The sequence below is a fragment of the Poecilia reticulata genome, linkage group LG7 (genome assembly GCF_000633615.1).
Source record: "Poecilia reticulata strain Guanapo linkage group LG7, Guppy_female_1.0+MT, whole genome shotgun sequence".
Classification (NCBI taxonomy): domain Eukaryota; kingdom Metazoa; phylum Chordata; class Actinopteri; order Cyprinodontiformes; family Poeciliidae; genus Poecilia; species Poecilia reticulata.
Window position 1 is genome coordinate 19,760,547 of NC_024337.1, and position 25,904 is coordinate 19,786,450.

The window sequence follows — 25,904 nt, forward strand, 5'->3', positions numbered from 1 at the left end:
CACCTCTAAATTAGAGCTGCCTTTTATTTTTTTGAGTGATTCTTGCCAAAATTGTAAATCAGTGGAAGGTTATTCCTGCAGAAAGTTCGTTAATTGTGTGACCATCATCATCGATTTCAGCAAAGTGATCACCATTTGTCATATTTTGGATAATCAAGGATTTAATGCAGTATCACAAATGGTTTTCTGATTAATAAAAGCAATCTTCACAGGAAGCAGCAGTGCAGGGTCTGTCCTCTTAAGTCTGTTCATTTGAGAAAAGCTTTCCTTATTGTCTGTCCACAAATCCAAAAATATAACCAGCGTACAACCAGTACTGAAGTCGATCCTTTTGAAGCTCCTCACACACAACATAAGCAGCTGGTGTCTGGAATAGTATTTATACCACTTTGACCCCTTTTACCTCAGTCTTAAATGTTACTTATTCTGATTTTATTCAACTTAAATACAAATGTTTGAGTACAAACCATTGCTTGCAGGGACAAACCTCCTTTTTCTCCCAGAAAGGAGGTTTGTTGGGAGAAGGAGCCTGCAGAGGTTAATCTGAGTACAAAGGCAGCAGAGTGTGAATATCTGAGGTTTTTTAGAGAATATTTAGAACAAACAGCATCATTAAGACTAAGAAGTTTTACTCAGGGTTAAGTAATGAACATACTAAGCTTTGAACATCTCACTGAAGCCTGTGCAAGCATGAAAAACCTGACTGTTCACCTAAAACGACAGGTTACTTACCCCTTGGCGTGACCTAAGAAGAAGCACAGCTTAGGTGAGGATAATCTTTAAATGGGAAAACAACTAGTTGTGTATCACTAGTACACAAATGATCTCTTTATGGAAGAGTGGATGAAAGATATACGAGATACAACAACAACAAAAATCCTGCTTGAAACTGGCTACCAGGAAACATTTGAAAGATTTTTGCTTTGGAAAGATGAGACCAAATCTGGGTTGTTTGGTGGCCTACATGCAGAAAGCTAATTGTGAAGGAAAACTAATAGCATAATTCAACATGAACGTGCCATGGAGGTGTCATCATTATGCTGTTGGGATGTTTTTCTTCAGCAAGGAGAAGCAGGATGCTTAAACTTGATGAACACAGGCGAACTGTTACTAAGGTAGACTGTAAAGGAATTTAATTTTCCACCAAGGCAAAGACTTTAAACATACAAGCACTTCAGTTGTACAGCAGTCAGTTAACAGACAGGTCGATATGTTGCTTTGTTTATCTTATATTTAACCCTTTCATGCATAGTGGTCACTACAGTGGACAGCTATTTAAAAGCAATTTTCTTGTGCTTCTTGTGAATTTTTATGTTTTAAATGCACATAGACCACTGAAGTGGACACTAATGCATCATTACATACACCATCAACTACTGGCCATCAGCTGCAAATGCAAGAAATTATTTTTGTTAAATCCAATAAGGCCGACAGATCAAAAGCATGCCAACCGACCCGGTCCCTCCTTCGACTGTAGACGACTCTTACAGGTAAAAAAAAAAATATTGTGACATCAAATAATCCCTTAAGAACAACACTACTGATGTAATTTTCAAATAACAACTTAATATTTGGAGAAAATTACAATTGATCACCTAAAAAATAATATATATATATATATATTTTTTTTTTTTTACAAAACTTTTTTTCTTACCTTTTTTTATGCCTTAAGAAAATAAAACTAAAATTGTAAAAAAAAATCCTGACACAAAGGATCGTAATTAGTCAGACATTGTATGTACTAGAGTACCACCACTGAAAGTTTCTAAAATTTCCAATAAAGGACAAAGTATTCTGCAATATTTTCTATCTACACTCAATTCTCAATCACAGTATTTGACTCATTAAATCGAACAAACAGCTGCATGCTTTCTGCTGATCAGCTTAGAAAGACTGAGCAGACCTCTGCGTTTGCTGAGCAGCTTCAGCGGACAGCTCCATCCACCCCAGCCTCTCCGTCAATCAGCTCTAGGAAGAGCCATTTGGAGATCATCCTTCTCACTTATCTATAATCTAAACCTCTGCCTTTACAATGCCGAGCTTCATCATCCGTCACTAGGTTTCTAGCTGTATCTCATTTGTGCCTCTGGGCTAACAGGTCAAAGGTCAGCCTGTTTTCTCTCTCTATCAAACACAGAGCAACGATGAAAGCCAGAAATAACAGTCTTAACTTTAATCTCTTGCGGACAAATTTGTTTGAAATTAAGACCATCGGTTAAGACCCTCAGCTTCAGCTTCAATTAAGACCCTCAGCTTCAGCTGAGGTCAATCAATCCTAAAGCAAAGTGCAAAAAGACACAACGATCACAGCTATGAAATGAGCTTATCGTCATTGTGATGAAAGAAATTATACCATGTCTACGTATCCGATCATTCTTCATTTTAACAGATTTACAACTGAACTATTATGCACTCCTTAACTTTTGTTTATTTAAATCTTAAATTCTCAAACTGTGGCAACTCTTTCCACATGAAAGACATTCGACAACCAAAAATGCTAACTCTTTTTGTCTGCTTCTCTGTGGGGACCAGATATTGAATTAAATACTCGCATTTCCCCTCGTTTTAACCTTAAAAATATAAACCACAGTCTGATGCCCTAATTACTCAAAACTTTGATTTGCAACACCGCCTCAGTTTTTATTGCCTACAAGCCTGACCACCAAAATGTTTACCACATGATTGTCCATTTTGAATAATTTTGCCTCTAATGATGCAAAGTTTCTTTTACATTCTTTGTTTCTTTGAACCTTCAAAAAGCCTGCTTAGGTCACAGTGCTTCAATCAGTAAGTTCACACAAAATCTGTTCACTTGGAAGCAAATTATAAAGACTCTGCTCTTATGGCTGTGTTTATTTTAAAATATCTAATCTGCTCTGAACATATATGTAAATTCAAAGTGTGGCAGATATAATATGAAGCCAATCTGACTTAGATTAGGCAACAAAATGTGAATTAGCAGCAATACGGATAAGCATAGTGATATAAAACCAAAGTGCACACAACAGGAGCACAAAAAAGACGGTCTTTTGAAATCTGCTAATGGTCTGTTTAATGCGAAGGGATTTAACACAATCACATTACATGCAGAAGAGTTTAATGAACGTTTGGTGATTGTATATGTGTGTGATTAGGCCCTCAAGTTAACCACATAATGCTGCTATTTTAGCTTTTATTCCTTTCCAGGAACATTTTCTCTGCTATGTGGCTGAGTTAGGGCCTTTTTAATGGGGAAGTGGCAGAGAAAGGGGAAATAAAGCAGCAGACAGTAAAGAAACGAAACAGAACTGAGAGAAAAGAAGTCGGCGTGAAAGATTTAGAGGTTGGATTAAAAATGCAAAAAGGAAAAGGAAGGCTTAGCTCCCACCCAGAACCTCCTGGCTTTATTTTTTTAACATGCAAGGATTTTAGTGGGAGATGGGAAAGAAAAGTCGGTACAGAAGCTTGCAAATGGCTCAGGTGAATCAGAAATAAGCCAGTCCATGGCATAGCTCTATTTTATTTTGCTACATAGAATCATCTACCCATAAAATGACTTTAGAAAGAAGAAAAGACATTGATGTACTCTGGTTTTTATATATATATAATTTCTTTGATGTATTCAGATGCTCCTCAGACATCTGCAACCAAACACATCATGAAAGGAGGCACAGATGGGCAGGAGGCAATAAAAATCACACCCCACCAATGGGGGTAACACTACAGATGGAAAGGATGAGGACAGGCAGCAGATCAGATCCATGTAAACAACAAAGCATTAGTCACGGCATCGATGAGGCCGTGGCCAGAGATCATTGAGTAGCACCCGGCAGGCAACCAGAGAAAGATAAAAGAAGCCATTTACATCAGATGGAAGACGCTCTGCAGAAGTAGAAACCTCCAGGTCTGGAGTCCTGAAGCTTTTAGAGTTGCTCCTTGTGCAACACACTTAATGTCAGAAATACTGAGAAGCATGTTTTACAATTCTACAAACACATGATAATTATTTGAGTCAGGTGATTTGAACACATTTAAAATGTGCAGGACACTTATTATCTATGTCATCAGAAAAAGAGCATATCATAAAGATATACAGAAAAATGGAAACTATTGGAGAGCCACTGGTTAGATTTACGGTGTATCCCCAAAGACTATAACTAAACAGGACTCAAAACATTTTTTATTTATATTAGATCAAGAGGAGACGTCACACTGTGTGAGTGAGAAAGAGAGCGTGTGATGGGGACTCCAAAATAATCTGGAGTTGTTTTAAGTAGAGGTGCACCAATTGCAGTTTTCTATCACTGATAACCGATCTTTAAAAAGTCTGGCTTGCCGATTTTGATTTTGGCCAATCTAAAAAATTTTGTCTGAAATGTTGCTAAATATAGTAAGACAGTGGATGAGTTGGTAAAAGTGGGGTGACTATTGCTAACTGAAAACATACAGACATGACCTGATGGGCTGGTCTATTAGTTAAACCGTTCTCACAGGAGAGGAGAAGAGGACAGTGATTGATTTTTAGACCTTTAATGAGGTTGATAAGATCGGGGACGAAGATCGGCTTCACGTGTAAGTATCAGGCGATCGCCGATCTCCCAACATTCAGGAAATCGGCACCGATAAATCGGTGCACCCCTAATTTTTGTAGCAATTTTCATAGATAGTCTTATTTACTGTAAATTTCAGTAATCAATAAAGCAGGCGTTTCTAACTCCGGTCCTTCAGAACCACGGCACTTCAGTTTTAGATACATCTCTGTTCCAGCTCTGCAGAGCTTATAAAACTTTCTAAATAAACCTTATTTACTTCAATTCTCTCCATCAGCACTAGTTATTAAATGTCTGAATCAATACCTATCAATAATGTGATCAATTAAACAATGAAGTATTTTATATAGTTCTTACCATATAAAGTACAAAAAGCTGATTTATTTTGTAAATCAGCTTTTCATCATCACGTGTCTCCCAGATATATTTATACTAAATAATTTATTATAATTCAAAAATACTTTCCTTTGAACACTGAAAGTGAACCAAGGGTGAGTCAAAATATGACTTTACAGAAACCTGAGCCATGTTTTATTTTTTTTCCAGTTAAAAAAGTTTTGCTGTTTATCCCGTGTTTACTTCAGCTCACAAAGTTTTAGCAAAGACAAGGAAAGATGTCCTCTCTAATTTCCCTGCACTTTCAAGCACAATTTTGTCTCACATTTCCAGTTTGTCATGAATTATTCATGGCAGCAGAGATAAGGAATGTAAAAAAAAGCAGCACACGAGTCTCAGTGGTTAGGAATAGTTAATTAGTCTATCCCAGGGGAAGGTGATAATACAATGGTAGGCAGCTGAGACAGCTCCTCAAAGTGATTTTTTTTTGTCCTTGCAGGTCATCGCATGTGTTTAGCTGGAATTCGCCAGTTGCTTTGCTCCTCCTCTAAAATGCAAATTAATCTGACGGCTCCAGTGTCATGTGAAATTAGGACAATCTGGTAAATATTTAATTTAAATCTTCATATAATGATGGTTAACATAATTTTCTCTTCTGTAAAAGAAAAGGATTTAATTACAGGTAAGCACTAAAGATTAACGTTGTTTTGTTGTTTAAACAAACAATATGGCTGCATTGTGACACCTCAATGTTGCTTTGGTCCTTTCTGCATGTGCTTGTGACAAAGTGGTTAAACTCAACATTTACACCCACATGAAAATGGCTGCAAACAGACAGGCAAATATACAAGTGTACATCTTGGAAAAGCAGAAGTAGAGCCTCCTGCACAACCAACAAAAATGCTGAATGGTAAGTCAACTATGGATGTAACAATTCCTCAAATGATTCCAGAAAAATGTATCTGCAGCCTGGGCTTTGTTGGGGTTGCTAGGTAACGGGGCAGTGCTTACAGATTTGTGATGCAACATTACGAAGGTTTTTAAAACTGCTCCTTGTCCAGACACCAATAAACATAAACATATTACCAAAAACTGGCAGGGTATTTTCTAAGAGCTTGGGTTGTTTTTTTAAAAGCAGTGGAAACACAAATGGAAGTACAACAGTGTGTAAATTGTGAATTTTGCAAAACACGTCCCATTTAAGATCCAAATCTAGTTTACGTGCCAATAGCTGTGAAGCTTTGGACAGCAGCTGCACAACAGCATGTACCTTCCTGTCTGCACAGAGAAACATCGCTCTGCAGAAATGGGGTGGATTACAATGACCTATTTTGACATGGGTTACTGGAGCAAAACGAGTGTCAAAATGTGACAAATCTCACAGAGCCCTAAATTCCCAAGTCTCCTTTTGTTCGTTCCCATCGCCATACTAAAGAGACACTCTATCACAAGAGGCAGTGCAGTGCTAGAGGACATGACTGATTTATCAACAGCATGGTGGCTCTCTGTCTGAAGCACTCAGGTGAAATTTACCTTTCTTTTTCTCTTTTTCTTCTATGGCTGTAATGCCTCCTCTAAGCAGTGGGCACTCATCATATTGATCCAACAGCCTGGGAAACTTTATGAAATTCACAGAAAATCTTTTCACAGTCCGAGCGGAGAGATGTGACACTGGAGGATAGAAACGGCGCGAGTGGACATCTGCACTGACACGCCGGCTCCGATGTGCAGGGCCACAGTGGTTACATGTCTGTCAGGTCACAGGCTGCAATGAACTGGTGTCAATTAGCAGCGATGAGCAACACTCTTACAGGCAGTCGATACTCTAATTCGGAAATGATTTTCCCATTCAAAAAAGAAAAAAGACAGAATGGAAGAACTTTCGAATCAAACTGGATAAATAATTTTTTACCTTGACCTTTCAGTTCAAAGTTAAATAAATGATTAAGAGAGAAATAGGAACTGTGTATTGCTTTTTTTTATAATTTAGGTGACGTGAAAATCTGAAAATCCTAAATAAAATCCAGAGTAACTAAACCGTATTTGCAATTTAGTTGCTAAACGTGTCATTTCAGTAAAGTGTAGTTTAAATTGTGAAATCTGTGAAGTTTGCAGGAGGACATTATGGTCTCCAGGTTATAGGGGCCGAATAACGCTCCAGGTTGGTGTGGAACATTTTAAATCAAGAAGTAAAGTTGTATCTAAATATCTGAAGATTTCACAAAGCAAAGGAAAAAACCTACGAAGACAAAACCATCCTTTCAAACTGATAGGACCTGCAAAGAGCGCAGTAGTCACAGAAACCCCAGGTTTACTCTGGAGGAGCAGCAGAGATTCACAGCTCAGGTGGGAGAGCCTCTTGACAGATTAACTCGTCTTTAAAAGACTTCAGATTCGGACAAAGCCTTCTCTTCCATCCCACTAATGATCCTAAATATGCAGCCACAGCTGTAACTTTTAGGATTTATTTATTTGTGGCATCACTTTCCATTCACTGTATAATAAAGAGCTACTTTGTGTTGATTTGTCCCATAAAAATTTGCCAAAATACACTGAAGTGGTCCAGACTTCAGAAGAATGAATACTTTATTGAGACATTGGATGTTGACGTTACTGGTGATGAAGCTGTTGAGTGAAAGCCTGGTTAGATATCAATTATTCAGATGAAGGCTTTTCTTTACTCTCCCCAAAATAATCACAGTCTGAAGCATTCTCTAAACTGAAAGGGCTGAATCAGACTGGAGGAAACTATTTCACAGCTTGTGGCCTCAGACCATTACGCTTTTACTCTTAAGTGCAAACAGTGTTCACATGAGTCAGCCAATCTTTATTTAGGCGTGCTGAAAATGAAGCTGGACACTTCTTTTCTTTTTATTATTCCCCTGATATTTATAGCTTACTGAGAAGAAGAGGCCGCAGAAAGGGGATGCAGCGTTCTCCAGCCGGGCGTTTTTAGCACAGTATGCACCAAAGAGCATCGGTTTTTGAGTTGTGTGTTTTCCTCCGCATCACCTGCATGTGTCCTTTAAATCCATCTCTGTATAATTAAGGCTGCGAGTGCAAGTAGTCAAGTCCTGCTGGGAGAGATGAATGCACACCGGAGTTCAGAGAGAGACAACTCATTCCTGAATATGCTGGAATAATCTTTAAAGTCAGTCATCGTTTCATTATGCAAAGTACACTGACTGTGTTTTGTAACATTAAATGCAAAGTTTAGGATTTTATGCTAAATTAGGATTAAGCATAAAATGAGAAAATAACTGTAGTTTCCATTACCTTTTCATAGCTATATTTAAAAAATAGAATAACTATTTCTATATTTTCTCATTCTAAGTTTTTTTTTTTTTTTAAATAGAGGAAAATATTTTACGACTTTATTTCATGTAATTTTGATGATTATGGCTTCCAGATGACAAAACTCAAAAGTATGTTCATTTCTGTTCACTCAATAATTATTTGTGCATGAAAAACTACCTGAATGCCGCGTTGCCTGGAGGAAACCAGCCTGTGGTTCTGCTGAGGTGTAATGAAAGTCCAAGTTGCTTTCATAGCTGCCTTTGCTGTTGCACCTTCTCCAACATTTTTTCCTTCCACTCAATTTTCCCTGAATATGCTCAATGAATAACCAGAATAACTTTTTCAGGTGTGAAACCACTTGAAAAAAGTCTTCTGAGAGACTAAATTTTACTCTTTGCATTTTTATTTGCACTTTCTGAAATGAGTGACAAAAATGGTTAAACTTTTTAATGACATTCAAATTTTTTAAAGATGTACCAAGTTCTAAAAACCTGTTTGTGTTACTATGCATGGCTGTGACATATTTAAGTATAGGTTCAAGCCTTAACCTCATCGTATTTTCTCACTGTAAATACAGCTCATCACACAAAAATCTCTGCGAGAGCTGCAGCGGACGTGCATTCATCCTCACCCAAAGGCGTTCTCTTTATCTCTGCTACTGCTGCTGCGTAAATGCTTCCTCATGCTCTCCTCCTCTTTTATCTCGTTGTCTTTCTCTCGCCCTCCCCTCAATGTGAGCACAACACTGAAACGAGAAAAAAAAAATGTGCTGACTGAGAGAGGGATGACGCAGTAAACATAGCTGCTCTGAATATCTAAATTAAAAGTGGCCTTGTGTATCGTTTGAATTATTCATTATGGTAAACTGGATGCAGCTGCTACTACAGGGCAAGTGAGCCTCTCCGAGTTAAAGTCAGATAGATTGCTCCATTTGACTTGCTAAAGTGGTGAATTGTAGTTAATTAACTGTAGTCCCGGAAAAGCATTTAGGAAAAGCATGGGTGAAATCAGTTTTATAAGCTCCTTCAAGGCAACAACGCAACAACGCAGCTCCGAACTTAATAAGATACTCCATTAGCCGTGGAGGTAACTGCCAAACCAAACAACCTACCACAGACAGTTTGACAGGTTATGGTGAACGCCATTAATCTTAACATTTTATGCAAATAAATTACTTTTTCATTTAAATAAATTACAAACGAAAGCAAGGCTATGTTCTATATTAGTTGGATTTCATATTAATAAAGTGATTGTGTGTTTCTTGCTATTTTATTATACAGAAGTAGGTGAACTTTATTTATATAGTTCACTATAAACCACAAAGTGCATTAGAATAAAAAAAGCTTTTACCTCATTGATTATCATAATCAACAAGTGAGCGTTGCTTTGTGGAAAATATATTATATTCCCAAACTATTCTCCCATCTACATTTACACTTAGATGAAAGGATTTATTGTAGATTTGGACAAGTCCTTTAGAAGTGCATTTGAGAGGTCAGACACTGATGTTGGACAAGAAGGATTTTATGAGGTTGAGGTCACAACTTCTGCACCTCAGTGACGTTTTTCAGATCAGGATAATTTGCATATTCACCTAAGTTTAACACACAAGGTGAACATAGTGTCTGTATTACTGGAAAACTAACATTTTGATAGGTTTCTGTTCTTTCTTCTGACTTAGCAGATTTTAACCACTTTCTGCTATTTTGCTAAGTTGTGCTAAGCAAAATTTATCTTTTATAAAGAGACTGATATACTTAAGACTTGAAGCCTTAATATATCTTTGTGTCAGCCAACTTGTCTTAATAATGGAGTAGTTCACAGCACAGAGCATTTTACTGAACAAGTCAATAGATTCACTGACTTTTGTTATAACAAGAACAACATTCATTAAAAAAATTTCAGTAACACTTTAGCTCCAGCAATTGAATCTTGAATAGTAAAGAGTCACATAGTAAGCAAATTATTATTATGTTGTTGTTTTTTATAAGACAGAACTTCTCAAAAAGTGTAAAGGGTGCAGTGGAGAACCAAAATGTAAGAATCGCTTGCTGGATGCAGCCAGATGGGAATCTAAGTCTTTAATAAGTAACTGCACAGGGCGCTGCAGAGCTAAAAATCCTAAAATTACAAAGTAAACAGGAAAACAGAACAATAAACACAGCATGAGCCAAACAGGATGAAAAGCTAACACGAATCATCTGGCAAAGAGCAAATACCAGAATAAACACAGAGGAGCCAATCACCACACACAACAGGAAGAAACGGGTTCCATCACAGTGGTAATGGTAATGTGCTAATTCAGGCTAGTACCTGCAAGTGATGCTTTCTGCAAGAAGAAGCTGCTTTCTGTGTGACTTTTTCAGTCTCTCACATCATTATGGAGGAATTCTGGCTGACTTTTCGTTCCAGCAATGGTTTAGCTTATTAAGGCAGAGTATTTAAAGGTGTTTTGGTTTTACTGGTCATTTAAACTCTTTTTCAAAGGAATTAGGGATTTCAATCCTGGTTCTGTACATACCATGATTTAAAATGTTAAAGTTACGCTTTAGAACGCCTTAATCAAGAGAAGCAGTTATTTATTTTTTTATTTTTTTAATTTATTCAGTAGTGAAAAATTTGTCAAAAATAATCTGGGATTTCAGAGAGTGGCTAGTAAAGAACTGACTGCAGATTTGGTTTAATTATTTTCATTTAAGGATAATCAGGGAACCAAATGTTGGATAAATTAAATTATAAATCCACCTGGAAATAGCAATAGTTATTATTTAGGAATGCTTCAAAGAGACTGAGAACATTTGAGAAAATCCAGGTTATGTCGTGTCCCTGAATGCAACCTAAAGGTTCAGTCGTTGGGACATTCCCTCTCTGGACAGAGAATCATGTGCAGCATTTTAACACGGTTGAATGCTTCTAAATGCAGAAGGATTTTGAGCTTGGCTAATTTTATTGTTTCAGGTGAGTAATTAAACTTTCAAAAATACTGGTAAACCTCTGGCGTGGTTCTTCTATTTTCTTTGAAAAAGAAACCATCAGCTGAGCTTAAATAACAGACTTTAGTGATAATGGGGAGCCCACACTGTTGTGATTTGGTGTCAGATTTTAAAAGTTGTGCAGTGGACAGCTCTGCACATCAAGATGTTCATCTTTAAAGCAGCGCTGTATTAATTCAGAGCATGTATTTGCCAAAACAAAAGGGATTTGCCAGTACATATTCATGCTAAATCTACATAAATTTAAGCAAACCTTATATGGTCATACAATGAGTAATTGCACTTTAAACAAATTTTTATGTTGATCTAATAAATTATAGAGGATGGCAGTCTAACACAACATCTTAGTAATTATTTTATCCTATAAAGACATAAATGGGAGCAAAAGTTAAAAAACTATATATCTTTCATTAACTATAGAACTTTGATTGAAACTGAATCTGTTCTGTTCATTGGGGGGGAAATGTGTCAATGAATGTTTGTTGATTATTTTCATTTAAGGATAATTAGGGAACCAATTGTTGGATAAATGAAATAATAAATCCGCCTGGAAATAGTAATAGTTATTATTTAGGAATGCTTCAATGAGACTGTGCTGACATCTGAGAATTAGAAAATGTTCTCAAATTTTCTTATTCTCAGAAAATTATTATTTTCTGCTGATGGTTCCTATGAAAACCATCAGCAGACCAGTTGCAACACTTTGGACAAGACGCTGATCGAAAACATGATGGAGTTTAACTCTAAAAGTTTTCACAGACAAACTCTGCACTTTAAATGTGCAGCACTCTGACAGGAAACTCCAAATCAGGCTTGATTTATGTTATAATAAGGTAGAAAAAACCATCCCTCTGACTAGTTTTGATGTGAGATTGTTTGACTTTTCTATATCTGGGCTCAGCCTTTTCTGAATACCTCGAAGGCCTGGTGATTCACCGCTGCCTTTCAAAGTAGAAAATACGGCCAATCTATTGCAGTCAGCACTCTTGTCTTTCCAACTGTACTGATAAATAAAGCGTAGCACCTTCTGCATGATGTTAACTGTGCAAATTAAAGGCTTCTGAGAGTCTTGGTGTGTGAAATGATTGGCAGAAGCTCTGGCTGCTCTTTACCAGACAGAAATAACCTCTTGCGATAACAATCTCTGAACTTCATCGAGGGAGTGATCTCAGGTGCCGCTTGAATGAGAGCACCTGGTTCAGTCCCTTGTTCTACATCCCCCCCCTCCCTCCGAGCATTTAAATCTCATTCTCTTCACAAGAGTCACATCTTCACTTAGATAATGAATTATGAATCCCAGCTGAGATGATATTCAATATTGGATGAACCACACATCTTCATTTGGTGACAGTGCCGCCACTGCCACTTGGGGGGACTGTCCCTTCTTTGCAGTACAAGCGCAAATACAAAAGCTCATTACTATTAATATTCATGATGGGGCGGCTCAAGCAAAGCGTACGTGCAATGCTTGTGTGGGAATACCGTAAACGTGTGCATGGATACTGGTTGTAAATGTGCGAACAGAAGATGTGGTAGAGTCTGACGCAGGCCCGTTATTTGTGGACGGTTTTCACAAAGGGGGGGGGGCTGAAGCCACCACAGTCGCTATAAAACGTGGCTGGCTGTTGTTCCTTCTGCCTGAATGCACATGAGTGGCCAGGCTTATCTTTCCTCTGCTCTTTCCTCGCTGAAAAACACCACGAACACAGAAATGTACTGTACATTAATGAGAACACGGACCAATAGTTTGTCTGAGGACTCAGTGGAGCATTAGTAAATATATATATAAAGACCGTAGCGAGTGGCCTTTTGCTGTTGAACTGGTAATATTGTTCTCTACTGTAGATACTACTTCTGTAGATTATGTAAGCTTAGTTATTTCTGCTAGTATATAAAAACGGAGAGTGAAAGTAGTCCAGCGCTTTAAATATTAACTCAGTGTGCCATAATACTGCATACGTTGAGTTGCATGAAGATGAGTGGTCATAAATTTTCAAAATCTGAACTCAGTTGGGGGGGAAACGCAGAGCACATGACGAAGAGAAACATGGATGGAAAAAAATAGAGCACTTCCCCATCCCGCTTTGTCAACGTCACCCAACGTCAGAGTCTTAACCTGTCACAACAGTATGAATCATTAATTGTAAAATAAGGTGGAGGTTATACTTTGTAGTGTTTGTAATTCCATGAATTTGTCAAACAGTTCTTAAAAACCAAAATGAGATGGAGAAACAGTTCGCAATCACATATTTTCTCTCCAGAGTTTCTGGAAATGATTTTGCAAAGAAGGATAATTCCTAAAAACGTAATGGGCAAAACTGGCCATGCTGTTTACAAGACTGTCATATGAACAGGGTGTTCTTCAGTCTTCTGTAGCTGTCTGTAGCTGTCTTCTGTAGCAGTCTGCAGTCTGTGTAGCAGAACACAGACTGCTACAGAAGACCAAAGTCTTCCCCATCCACAACAAACAATTTGAAAGATTATTTATAACTGATAATCAACACAATGGAAATTACACTAACATTTTCATTCAGTATATTGCAGCTAAGCAGTAAAAAGTTTACATACAACTGCAGAAATGTATTTTTTCAAATGTAAAAAAAAATCATCATGAAACAACCCTTATTCTCACTTTAAATGACATTCAGCTTGTGTGATTTATTTGGAAAAAATAAAAAACTTTTTAAAGTGCACACTGCATTAACCTGGTTGCATAACAAGACCCGACTTTAAACAAAAACTTTTCTACATCACCTCTTGATTCAGTTACAGCATTCAGTCATCTACCCTCAAAAACAGAGACTCTTATCAACTCCAAATAAATCTTCTAACTCAAAATAAATCTCATAAGAACTTGCGGAAGAATTTGCTATGATCTAGTGAAGCTAAATGTGAAATTTTGACTACAATCCCAAAACAACAAAAAACAACACGCCTCCAAAAGAACGCCGTACCCACACTGTGGTGGCAACAGCAATTCAAGATGTGGCTCTCATGATTTGTGGGAGTTGAGAACCAAAATTGAGACAAACGGCAGGGAGGAAAAAAAGTAAATAATCTGAGTTTAATAAAGTTCAGGAAATGAACAAAAATCAGAAAAGACACTTGAGACGTACAACAGGGAGTAAACAGGCTTAACAATGGAGCAGCAATGCAGCATATGAACAGATTCTACTGGATGGCTGGAAACTGGAAACAAAAATAAATTAAAACACAAAATAAAAAAAACATCAGCAGCAATGAAAGTTTAGTTATTTTTGTCAGATTTTTTTTTTATTACAGCAATTATCTAAAATATTTTTGCCATTCCATAAATCATAATATATTTTCTTATGGACCTGATCTACCCGGTAGTGGAAGATCTGCATTAAATGCAACCAAGACACAAGGAGAGCACGTTTTTTGTACATTTTGTTCGCACACCATTTACTGAAACCCCACTGAAAAATAACTGAGTCATATCATCTCAAAACAGAAACAGAAAGTAGAGATAGTAATGCAAGCTTACCGCTGCAACAAATCTTGAGAATAATAAGGACATTCCAGGTTATATAGCATCACAACATTATAGACACTTTCATAACCGAGTTGAACTCAAGATGGAGCAACTGCTTAAGCTCCAATTGGAATAAAAATATGCACAATTGTCTTAAAATAGATCCTGCAGCAGCTTAGTTTACTGGAGAGTGAGGTAAATGTGACATAATCACTACACTAAAGTGTAACTTCTAAGTTTTTGAGACATCCTAAAATGAAAGTTTAGACTAACACAAGAATACAATTATTTTATCTCTACAAAGATAAATTCAGAGTTAGGAGTTCATTTTGTTTGTTCAATAATTCACTTTACTTCCATATTTATGTAAAGTTCTTATACATTTTATGGTTTCTTGTTATACTGCAGTTTCATTGCTGCAGATTTGTGTCTGAATCAGCATCAGAAGTTAATATAAATGAATTAGTTCATTTAAAATTTCTTCCAGCATAGTCAGTCCACCTATAACTTTATCAGAGGCTCATCTGAAAAATTAAAGATACACATAACCTTTAGAGAGCGAAGAAGATTAAATTTAGTTTAATTTGATGTCCTGTTCACTATTTTATCTTTTTCCTGTTAATATAGGCATGTCAGAGGGAACTGAGACTCTTCAACCTTTTTCAGCACATAAAAGATTGGAGTTCATGAAGATCGCAAGAAACCATGAACATGTTCAAGCAATGATTATCAAAACACAGAATAAATAATTCACCTCTGTGTTCAGAAAGGTTCAAGGGTTTTACTTCCCATCATTAAAGCTATTAACATGGTCAGCATAAATCTGAATCAGGTTTCCATGAATATTAAACTAAACTGGGAGCAAAGTGATCACGCTAAAAGCTTGGCACTATGAGTAAAAGAGCATTTCTAAAGCATTTACCAGAGCTTTATCATCAGAGGTGTGCAGAAAGAACCGGGTGTTTGACCTGAACCAACGGCTGAAAGTGAGTATCACTCAATTCCTGCTGCTTTATTTAGCCTTCATTGTTTCAAATAATCACCTTAAGGATTAATTACATTTTTGGATTAGATGTTTATGGCTCAATTCTCACTATAACCAACCTCCTTGTGATTGTTAAACTCCATCTTTTGGTTTTGTTCTGTACAAAAGGCCCTAGTAGTTTTAAAACATGATATTGTAGTAAATTAGGTATAGTAGTAGTAAACTTTATTCCAAATATGCAGATCAATTTCTTTGTTTTGCAAACACAAAAAACCTAAGTGTTGCAAATGATAGAAAAATAAAGCAAATATAAAAAGCAAAGAATAATAAATTCAATCACATATCCAAAAAGAGAAACTTATTTAATCCGACATTCTTTTCCAAATCACATATAATCAACCTAAAAACAATTTATCTTCTGCATCCTTTATTACTTCATATTTATGTCAGTGCATAATAATAATTATAATTTATATAGACACACACACATATAAATAAACTGCACTGAAAGCCGTTGAAAACCTCGTGGTTTTTCCACCAAATACTGATTCATGAACTCTTCCTGAGTTAAAACATCAGTGTTGTTGTTTCTAAATCAATATAAACTTGATTTCTTTGCATTATTTGAGGTCTGAAAGCACTGCATCTTTTTCGCTATTTTGACCGTTTCTCATTTTCTGTAAATAAATACAAACATTTTTTGCTTGAAACTTCCAAGACATGTTCTCAGTAGTTCATAGAATAAAAGAGCAAAGTTCATTTTACTCAAACAGAAACCTATAAAAAGTCAAACCAGAGAAAGTGATCATTTTAATGGTCTCTGAAGAGCTGTGAATGTGTATATGGTCTACTGGAGATCTAGTTCGTCTCCAGTGATGTGACAGATCAAATGATCTATAAGCAGAGGGAAAACTGTTTTAACCGCAACATGCCCAAAAATAAATACATTTAAATGCTACATTCAACTCCCTGAGTCCCATTTTCACTACAAACCAAAATATTCCTCCTGTCGTATGAGTGACTTGGCAAAATGAATGGCATGACTGACCGCCGTTGCCTAACAGCAGGTCAGGCCATGACTATTATAAAGAGACAAAGGTAGCAAAGGCCAAAAAAAAGCTAAAAGAAGAGGGGAAACCAGGCCAACAACAACAACAGCAGCCAATCTGCACACCAAGCCTGGAGCAGTCCACCAAAATCCAGACAATGTTGCAGCGAGGAAGACTACAAAGCCAAGCAGGCCTCCATCAGGTGACATTTCCCTCTCAGTCCATGGAAATAACCCACAACTGTCCCAAAGACTAACTACAAAAAAACTACTAACTGCACACACACATCCAAGTACAAATCCATCTGAGCAGCCATCTCAACAAGAGAGAGCACCAGAGGGTCAACCATACACAAACTACTCAAACAAACTTTGGAGTTCTCTGAATTGATGAAGCGCGATACAAGTGCAGCCCATTTACCATGTTCATGCATGGTTACCATTTAACCATGCATGAACATAAAATAGGGCATTTAAAGATATTGCATTGGGAAGAAGCCAAAGGAAGAATGAGCAAACTCCAGGGAGAAAGGCCCTGGCTGGGATTTAAACACAGCACCTTCTTGCTGGAAGGAAATCATGCTTAAAACTGTACCACTGAATAAACAGAGAAGTTTAAATGTTTGCATATATTCCTGTCACAGCTTAGAGCAGTGGTTCCCAAACTTTTTCTCCTGGGTCCCCCCAGTGGTTTCCAAACTATTTCTGGGCCCCCCCTATGGCTTACAAATAGCTGTCTGGTTGAACAATGTTTGCCAGGGAAAGGGGTGGGGGGGGGAATTCTTAGAGACTCCCTGAAAGGGAAAATGTCCCCAAAAACGTTTGTCCCCAACGTTTTTGGGAACAAAATGAATCGTAGCTGAACATAGACAACAACACCAGTAGCCTACAAGCTACTTGTTAACAAGCTTAAGGTGCTGCATTGATATTAGCTAGTCATCTTTTAGCTAACTTTACCTGCATCCAACAGTTTTAYTCAACTCAGTCKGTTAGTTTGGGGGGAAAACTGTGAAAAGTTCTTTGCGTTTTGATGGTTTGCTGCCATGATCCTAGCACACCTGAGTAGCTCTGCACAGCAGCAGCAGGTCTCCTTCACTGCCGCACAGGTCTAAACCCATGTTGCGTTTAAAGGCGGCTCAAAAAAACTGATTAAGACATGTTAATAACGGATTAAACAGTTTTAACTGCTGATAAAAGTGATAGAGGACACAGATATGGCAAGTGCGGAAACCCCTACTGTATCAAATTGACAGAGAAATAACAGAGAGTTGGCCATTCTAAGGTAAAAACCCAGCGCATACAGCGTTCATGTGCCCCCCCTGCAATGGCATGGCGCCCCCCTAAGGGGCGCGCCCCACAGTTTGGGAACCTCTGGCGGCTTAGAGGATGCTTTTCAGTGTGAAATAACACAAATCTAATAGCAACATGGTAATAAAGGCCCCCATATTTCACTAACTCAAAACAAAACTTAACCTGGTTTTCATGAAAACAAAACTGAATCTCAAAATAGAAAAACTGAAAGAGGAAACCATGTGATGTCTTCAGTCTGAATCCCAGCCAGCTTTCTACATGAGCATGGACGAGTTCACCCCAAAAATGTGACTTTGGTCACCTTTTTATATGAGTCTCTAATCTAACTTGCACAATGCATTCAGTCCTTTCAAGTGACAAAGCATTGTCCTTGAATGCTCAAGTACTTTATGCTGCAATGTACTGTATTTAAGCAGAATGCTGTCATGCTGCAGTAGTGCGGTCTGCTCATTATCTTGTGCTGTTTCTGACAGCGCCGCTGAATCACATCGCCCTGAGACTTTACCCAAAAGGGGAAAAGAGTCACTGCCACACTAAGGTCCAGATGACAGGGAAAGTGAGCAATAATAGTGTCCTTGTGCCGCCACTGGATTACATAATAAACTCCACTGATGTCAATCATGCACTAATAGGCACTGTCCTCTCGAAACTTTTTTCAGATAAGTATAAAAGAACATGAAATTTGTCAGGGGGAAGTTTACGTGTGCGGTAACTTCAAGTTCCCACACTTGCCTATTCTTATCTTTTTTTGTTCTCTGGAAATCCTTTTAACAATCTCCAAGATCCCTTTCTAAACACAGACGTACCAAACAAAACGCAGAGTAAATTTTAACCCAGTTCACCTGTCAAGGATTTTGTGTTTGCTGTTTGCAGCTACAAAGAGAAAATACTCTGGTGCTGAAATGTCAGCATGACAATGGACTGAAAAAAAAAAAAAAAAGAGTGAGAAAGATCCAGAATCAATCAACAATATCATGTTGTAAACGACGTTTGGCTCTTGGGAAGTCATCGTAAGAAATCGAGGCTAAGTTGCAAATTCAGAATGTTTCTGCTGTGAAATGTTTGGGTTTGTAGCAAAAGCAGGACTACAATTTGATAAGATTTAGGCAGAGAATTTTAGTTTCTCATTAAGAAGATTTTGACTGTTGGACCAAGAGCATTGTATACTGAAACGTTTTTATTATATTTCATTGAAACTGTGAAGAACAGACCTTGAAATTATTTTTATTTAAGGCGCGTTAAGGGAAACATAAAACACAAACAAAATGTACAATTTAGTTTAGCTGAAAAAAAAAAGTTGGTGGGCTACCTTTGATTTAAATACAGCACACAACTACAGTTACAGTTTTAACAAAATATATAATAAAATTAAGAAATTGAAATATACTGGTGGAAAGAATTTGTGGTTATATCCTATAAGATTATGTTGTTTACTTCCTAAAAGTTTATGTAAAAATCATTTTAAGGTGTTTTTCACAAATGATCACACACTGATCTTTTCATAACATATTGTAACATATCATTTTGTATTGCATGCCTTTCTATCAAATAATATACTGTATATAGTATTGTAAATTATGTCATTATATTTGGATGAAAATCATATTGCCATGTTATATAATGTATCACAATGTATCAAATATTTTTTATCATATTGTATCCAAACAGATTATATAATTTATTACAGCAACATGTTTTGCATCATATTTGGCATTAATTTGCATCACAGCATAGAAAAGTTTTATGTGTTCCCAAAAAAGGGACAAATTAATGCAAAGTTATATAAACAGATATAAACAACCCATCTCCCAGAATGAGGGTTCACAGGGTTTATTCCAATTCATTGCTTAAAAAAACCTCAAACACCATAAATAAATGGACACAAAGCAATTTCCTAACTATTTAATCTGTTTATCGGCTCCATTTATCTCAAAACATGTCTGGCTGATGTCAGTGGCAGCAGACTCTGCAAGCCGCCATCTGAGAATAGACTGCAGAAGACACAAAGACGCAGACAGAAGACTGTAAATAGCTTACAACAATCAAGGCACGGCACAGACGTCATGCTGATCAGCAACAACATGAACGCAGATAAACTGATGAATACGTGTTCCTAATCGTTCTGCAGAGAAAAAAAGAAACAAGTAAATAAATACAAGAGCAACAGCTCTTTTAAGAAAGGGAGAAAGGAGGATACTGTAGAGCTTTCTCAGATTGTTTTGCTTATGGATGTAGGAGATCAAAATACACCATCATGATTTCCAAGCTCTTTTTTTTTGTTACAAAGAGCTTTTACACTTTTCTGCCACGGTACAACAGGTGCACTGGGTATGCTCCCTGTTTTTGGAGAAACTCACAAATTCACTGTGATGTCAGAAAAACTATCTGCATCTCTCCAGAAATGCATTTGTTAGGTTGTCAATCTCTCAGGTTTTTTTTTTTTTTTGTTGTGTTTTGTCCCTTTCCTTCTGAGTTTTATTTATAGACCACCTGTCCCAGTGTGACATCTGAACTGTGCCCAAATGTGGCACAAAAATTTACTTTTGAAGCTTAAATTGCTACAATATGAACACTCATCAACAGGCTGTGACAATAATGCAAGTCTTTTTATTGCAAAGTTTTTTGAACGCAATAAAAACTTTGCATTTAAACGTTTTTATAGCAAAGTAATAAAAACTTTGCCATAAAAGTTTTTTTTACTTTGCAATAAGATGGAGATGTAGCAATCCGTTGCTAAAATTGAATAATCTATTAAAGGGAAGTTTTACTCATGCACTCCATAATCCTGACCTGCATGGAAGAGTTGCAAGAACAGAGGCATCGTTTAAAGAAATCAATAAGACGTTTAAGGTTTGCTAAAAGCAAAACACCACAGACATGTGGCAGAAGGTGCTGGAAAATCAACACCCTGAATGCACCAACCTCAAAGTGACACATAGTGTTGGCAGCATCATGCCAAAACTTTGACGCTACACTTTTACAAACCTGGACAGCTGGAGGCATGCGTTGTATGGAATCATGCAGAAACTGAAAGTATGAGCTTTGTACTGAAGAAGGAAGAATAATAACTCAGCCGTCCATCCTGGTACCAAAACAATTCTAAGATCTGATTTTGGTATTGCGCAGCCATCTAAATGTTGCATTATTCAGGACTTGTAAATGTACCTTCTGTTTGTTTTTCTTTTCTAAACCGAAGTTTAGTTTTCAGAGCCATAAATAAAGATGTGATTTTGTTTACACAACGTCCTGAGTCTTCTAAATAAAGTTGAGGATTGTAATATTTGCAGTGAGTTTTCTAAGACCCTCTCGTCATTCTTCTTCTCTTGCTTTTGCATGCAGGCGAGGCGAACATTTTTCTTTGTGTCTTCTTTGACATTTTCCTTCCAGTTAACAACATCCGTACTGACAATGCTGCACTCTTGCATCACTTTGTCAATCTGCCACACTCACCACTCACACCATGTGCCCTTGTACTAACGACAAACCCTCTATGATCAAATGTCTGCCAAAGGCTTTCCAGAGGACAACACCCAGGAGACAGCTCTACACATCTTATTGATCTGACAGCGACATTGTGCCTTAAGTTGACAAAAACCCTCACCCTCCCGTCCATGACCACAGGACCTTTGTGGAGGCAGCAGCCATTAGAAATGAAGAAGGATTCATCTCCTTTGGGTGCAGTTGTCTGGAACTGGTCAATTTTCAACAGTGCAATTTATGGATTTCTGGTCAGTGTCACTGACAACGCGTAAACAGGCTTTACACCTTTTAAGCCTCAATGGCGTTGACTATAAATCAGATATGAATGACCTCTAAAACATGCTAGGTTTATTGCATTTTGGAATCGGGTGCATGTGTGTGTCAGAGCCATTTCAGGTGAGCCGGGCCACAGGTATCAGCTGCAGTCATGCACTTTTCATTACTCTGGTCAGCCTGCTGTGAGTACTCCTTTACACATGGCCGACCCACTCCTGTCAGGCCGACTGCACGACCACATGTACATATTCAGTCTTTCTACCTTCACAAGGACTTTGCATTGACTTCCATTCATTTTAAATTCATTTTTATACCCTAACCCTGACCTTTGCCCTACACCTCTCCCAAAAAAAACAGCACTTCTTCTTTAGGGACTTTGAGCTCTGTAGGGAGCAGTCGGTCCTCGCAATGTGGTATTGGTTGGAAAAACAGGCAAGATGAGAAATGCTAAAACACACACGTTATGTTTCTCTGTTTTTGCAGGGACACTCCATTTACCTTGACCTTGAAGCTAACCATTACACATCAATCAATGCATCGGTGTGCCACAACTTTCTCCAGTTGAACAGATACAAAGCTGAAGTTCTGAACTTTGGATCCAAATAGGAATGATCTACAATTAGGAACTAGTGATCAGGCCAGAAATCTGGGTGTAGTGACAAACTTTCAAAGACATGAACCTTCAAAGACACATAAAGATAATTACAAAGTCAGTCTTCTATCACCTGAAGGACATTTCCAGGATTAAAGACGATTGTCCCAGAACGATCAAAAGAAACTCATACATTTCTTTATCTTTAGTTGCATTGATTACTGTCACAATGTCTTCATAGGTCTTCCTAAAAAAAAAAAATCAAACAGCTGAAGCTGATCCAGAACGCTGCTGCTCATATTCTGACTAAAACCAGTACATAACTAACCCGAAATCAATTCATATTTTTTAGTCCCAAAACCTAACCCCTAACCCAAAACAGCTCTTCTCCTCAGTTGGTCGCCATAATGTAGTATGTGTTAGGAAAGTGGTCCTTAAAATGTATCAAATACAAGGCTACGCACACACACAAACACACACGAGTAACGAGGACGGCTGTCAGGGCTGAGATCTGCTGCATCACCAGAGAAATCTTACATGTGAAGCTGATGCATGGCTGCTGGAATGTCACTTTTTCAATGAATTGGTGTCTACACAGCCGAATTATAGCTTCAAGAAGGAATAATAATAAACTTTTAGCAGACAGCAGTAGATGCTGCAGCAAGTACAAATCACTCCAATAAAGAGAGAATTGTAACACTGCAATATCAGATATCTTACTGAATACAATAAACAATATTTTAAAAATTACCAATTTAATTTTTGCTCTGTGTGACCTAAATATGAGGGGTCATTTTATTAAAATGCTTGGAATGCAAAGAATTACAAGAAACTATTTTTTTCTGCTCTCAAGCTTACATTCACAGAAAAGGATAAAGCTTTGTGGTTAATTCACTAAGTGGAAATGGTATAAACCAATAATCTGACAGATATTGTTTTAACCTTTCAACATACATTGGGAAACGGCAGATAATTTACCTCCAGTGACTAAATATGTTAATGCTTGATTAGTAACAGATCTGGTTTACTTTTACAGGCATTTATGTTAGACATACACATTTACAATTTGCCGTCAATGCAATTAATGTGTTAAATTTGGAGAGATCAACTGAGAAATCTTTCTGCCAGTTTTCAGAATAAGCTTATGACATTGCAGCACATTTCTCCTGACATAAATGATGCGACTGAATCAAGTGCTAACACAATCTCAGCTCAATCTACAATTTGGTTCAAGCCCCTTTGTGACGATTTCTTCAAAATCTGCTTGGGTTGCTCTATATTATTATCCAGTTTTTACTTCCTGCCTCATATATTAAACATGTTTCTGTATTTTTCTGTTCTTTTGGTGCCATCAATGTCATCCCGTATTTGATTAGCAGATTTTATGTCACACTTTGTCTAATATGTACCCTTCCTTGAGTGTTAGGATTTTATAATAGACATCACCATATATGTAGCTGTGAAATGAAAGAAAACAGATTGGTGCATTTGCATTTAATGCTTTATAAAATCCCCTCTCTTTATGATTGGAGCTGGAGACATTTTGGGATTTGAATATGTCTGAACCAAACTAGGAATCTGCAACCTTTACAATTCAAAGAAAAATTTCTGCCCTCAGTTCGACTAAATTAAACTCCTTTAGAGCCACAAATATTACATGACCTTTTGAAAAAAGGTAGCTTATAATCTGAAACATTTACAGCAGGAAATTTTTAGTTTGACCATGAAAAACGCAATAAATACTTAAAAAAGAAGGTGTTTGTTATTATAGCTATATTTTCTTTCACCAATATGTTCTTAGCCCCTAAAGAAGCATTGAAGGATAAAAATAAAATAAAAAATAAGATACTATCATATAGTCATGAAATTAAGTTCAAGGAGAACAAATATCTTTTACACCCAAAAATTTAAAATAAACTTTAAAGGTTTTTTTGAACAAAGGGTCAATCTTGTGCAGTGAGGGGATTTTTTAAACATCACAATTTATAACTTTATTCAAATTATATATCATTAATATGTGGGTTTAAGTAATTTGATCATATGTTTTTCTTTTCTGACACTTGAAGTTTCTGACTTTTGTCAGAACCAGTCAAACTTTATCCCAGAGGTAAAAAATAAACCGTTTTTAAGGTTTCAGTATGCTCAAGGTCAGGATGTTTATACGGAAATTAAGTCAGGCTTCAAAGTCTAAAGACTACTTTGCAAGCTAGTGTGAATGTAATTACATATAATTGAAGCAATTGTCCTTTTTTTTTTAAGTTTATGATTCAGTCCGACTGGAAGGACCAGAACCCAACATCGGCATCTGAAACATGCTGTGAGTCAGCAGGATGGATTGCTAGTTTGCTTGAGAAAAAATGAGTCAGAACCTTCAGAAAGCTTCAAATTAACATATATTCCCTTAAGGTTTCTGATAAAGAGGGGATTCGCTTGAACTATGAAACAAAGCTATGTGTAGCTAACAGGAGGGTAACTTATATGGATCTGACAGATAAATAACAAAGTGGAAGAAAGCATCACTTTTAGTCTGAAAACATTCTCAATTTGTAACTTTTTAATTGTATTTAAATACAAGGAAAAAGTTCTGTTTCAGAGACTTTCTGGATCAGCGGATGCTCTAAGTCATCTGGGAGTACATTATGCCAGTAGGAGAGCATGTCATGGAAAAGAAATAACAGTGTTCAATATTTCCATACCAAACAGCAGGCACATAAATAATGCAAGAGTTACAGTTTCTTTATCCAAGGATACGTCACTCAGAGTCAGGGATCAGCACTTTGGGTGCCAGATACTCGGAGAGGTCTTTGATAATGAAATGCTGAAACCTGACCACATGTTGAGCAGAGGGGAATGCCTTGATCTCAGAACAAAGTTGATTCAATCGATAGAAGAAGAGGAGTCCCACGAAAACAGTACAGGAGTGACCAAGGCCTGTTTTAGACAGCTGGTGCATAAAGTTCCTGTAAAAATTAAGAGACCACTGCAGTGAAAACATCCTAGTTATTCCACCAAATACTGATTTCTGAACTCTTCCTGAGTTAAAACATTAGTGTTGTTGTTTCTAAATGAATACAAACTTGTTTTCTTTGCGTTATTTGAGGTCTGAAAGCATCGTCTTTTCATTATTCTGATAATTTCTCATTTTGTGCAAATAAATACAACATTTTTGCTTGTAATTTCAGAGACATGTTGTCAGTAGGTCATAGAATAAAAGAACAATGTTCATTTTACTCAAACATTTACCCAGTAAAATCAGTGAATTGATCATCCGGCAGTGATCTTACTTTTTTCCAGAGCTGCATGTATATTTGCATTTTTAAATATCCAGCCTTCAATAAACCTAATAATAATAATAATAATAATAATAATAATAATAATAATAATAATAATAATAATAACAATAATAATAATAATAATAATAAAACAGGATTAAAAATAATAAAGCAACAAGACTTGAAGCATTCACCCTTAGGATGTTACTGTCAGGATCCGTGTTTCCCCAGTTATGTTTTTTGTTTGTTAGTCTTTTGTTTGTCTTCCATCCTGGTTGGAACCGGCATT

General features: G+C 37.0%; 1 protein-coding gene across 3 annotated transcripts in view; it reads right to left on the reverse strand.

The window, feature by feature from the left end:
* Positions 1-25,904, reverse strand: part of dlgap4a (discs, large (Drosophila) homolog-associated protein 4a) — a 103,715-nt gene that overhangs the window by 47,546 nt on the left and 30,265 nt on the right. The window contains exon 2 of one of the 3 annotated variants that reach the window (XM_017305875.1): positions 8,794-8,907. The exons of the other annotated variants lie outside the window; for them this stretch is intronic. The gene's annotated coding sequence lies outside the window, so the exon portion shown is untranslated. The remainder of the gene's footprint in view (positions 1-8,793; positions 8,908-25,904) is intronic. 3 annotated transcript variants of the gene reach the window in all.